Source organism: Oncorhynchus clarkii, chromosome 16 (genome assembly GCF_045791955.1).
Source record: "Oncorhynchus clarkii lewisi isolate Uvic-CL-2024 chromosome 16, UVic_Ocla_1.0, whole genome shotgun sequence".
In the NCBI taxonomy this organism is placed as follows: domain Eukaryota; kingdom Metazoa; phylum Chordata; class Actinopteri; order Salmoniformes; family Salmonidae; genus Oncorhynchus; species Oncorhynchus clarkii.
The window spans coordinates 39,359,536-39,362,115 of NC_092162.1; positions in this window are offsets into that span (position 1 = coordinate 39,359,536).

Sequence of the window (2,580 nt, forward strand, 5' to 3'; positions counted from 1 at the left end):
CAGTAATAAATAGTTTTGTATTTACATAAACCAGAATGGTAATATTCAGTGCATGACAAAAATAGGTGTTAAAGGGCAATTTTGCCACTTTTCAACCTGGAATTCAATATCACCAGCGTTATACCAGTGTGGACATATGTGAAAACAGTGCATTTCTGAGATCCATGCTTAAAAAAAGACAAGAAGTAGGCTCCTAAAAAAATAGTGTGACATCACAGGCTAGGATTTAAAAGTAAGAAAAACAGTGATTTTCAAAACCTGCTATGAGTTTCTGGCCACGTCGCCACGAATCTCGTAGTGTTTGGTAAACTTTTGATGATGCCATCAGGTAGAACTTTTTAAACTCTGTTTGTTTCTACAAAACGTAGGATATCGCTGTTTTCACATACATAGACATTGTTATTTGTGCTGGAGATATTGAAAATGAGGTTGAAAAGTGGATGGAATTGTCCTTTATTTGCAGGGAAGAAAGAAGAATGTTTCGCCAATTTTCTAACAAATTCTGTTTCCCGCCCTCGACAAATCTGCGTAATCTACATGAATGGAAATAAACAAAATAACAGTCCAATAAAATCATGATCTGACATGACTAATGATAGCGTGTCTTCACTCCTTCCATCCATTGGATTATAACAGGTGCATAAATCATTCTTCCCTCAAATTGCAAGTAACTTCAGCATAAATATATATTTCTATATATATTATTTACATTTTGGTTTTCTGAGCTGATATACAATACATTTCCCCTTGTAGTGGCCTTATATTAAAGATGCACTATGCAGAAATCGCTCCGCCATTTCCTGGTTGCTAAAATTCTAATAGTTCACCTAATTTCAGTTTATGTGACAAAGCAAGCAAGTATAGTGTAGAGAAACATTGTGCCATGTAAACCGCTGTGAAATATATTTTACATAACCAAACATACTGTATTTTCAGCTGTTTGAAGCTGGTGTACAAACGCAAAAGTAAAAGATGCAAAAATAAGCAAGGGAAGCAAAGAAATAGTGCACATAGAACAGCTCTACCGCTTCTTAAACTTTCTTTCAATGAGGATGCAAGATCTATAACTCAAATTTCTTTGTGGATTTGGTTGGGTCGCCCAAAAAGTGACATATTGCAGCTTTAAAGGTTTTCCCCTCAATTTATGGTACACAGCTAGAAGCAGGTCATATTGAATGGGAAAACCTTTGTCTGTCCACTGTAAACTTGGACAGGAAGATGGTGGATTATTTTACACGCTTGTCGCATGTTGCCACAGCAGGGCAATGTCTTGAGTCTTTGTCAACATAGGTATACCTCCTAGGCTAACAGAATAGTTTGCAAGGTTGACTTCAGGTATCAGTATTTGGCACTGGTTCCCATTTTATGGACAGGGTTGCCATACGGCAGGTCTCACTATTTGACAGGTCACCCCAGTTCTCTTGTAGTGCCCCTATATCCTACACTAAAACATACATCTAGTTATACTCTCCAATATTCAGTGTATTGATACTACATTAAAACTATTCATATGCATATTACGATTTTATTCCAGGTTGATATAACATTTTGTCGAACGCTTTTCTGTTATCCTACAGTCATTTAACGCCAGTTACCGTGGCGCAGTAAATCACTGTGGTAACTCCGGGTCGAGGTGCAGCAGATTCCAGAGCAATCTGAACAAAGAGGGCATGTGTGGTGAGTTCGACAGAGAACCATAACGGCTTGGTTTGCGTCCAGGACCTAAGTACATAGCAAACTGTGATGTTTAAAATAACCACCCTCTTGTTAAAGTTCTTCACCGGGTTTATGAGAGACCATGCTTGTGTTTTTCCCGCCACAGAGACATTTGTCTGACATTGTCCGGTAACTGTCCCCTCCTCACATCTCCCCTCGCTTCTCTCTCCTCCTCTCCCATCACTCCTCTCTCCACTACCCACACTCCTATCTCTTGCTGTAGAGGGAAGAGGTGGAGAGAACAGAGAGACTAACTGTATCTTGTAAGGTCCGAGAGGGCAAAAGCCTTCAATCCCAGCGTCTCTCTGACTAATTTTGTTTGCTTATTCCTTGCCACAATTCTATTTCCTGTTTTAACTACTTCCTTTTACCTAAGCTGCCTCTGGTCTTGTTACTCGTGCTGGGAAGCCATAGAGAGGATTGGTTTCCATTCCGTTCTACGTGGTTGGATAGCTACAACATTTTAAATACCCAGTAAGCACACTTACATACTCTCACGTTACCACAGTCTCAGTAGCAAGCACACGTAAGCACACATGTTCACACACAACACACCCGCCCTCTTTCTACACCCTGTAGTCATAGTTGTGCTTTTCTCTCTTCCCTCTTCCTCAGAAACATTGATTAAAATCTAGTGCTTTGATTCAAATCTAGTGCTTTGATTCAAATCTAGTACTTTGTTTCAAATCTAGTACTCCCGGTATTCACTTTTCTTTCACCCTCCAATTTCCCCTTTATAGAGTTAGCCCTTCCCTTATCTACCACGCCAACCCACAGGACCCTACTCCTCTATCTACACACCACCTGCCCAAAGAACCAGCTCATCTTCACCTCCCCATCCATGTCCTCCTGGTTCACCCCTGA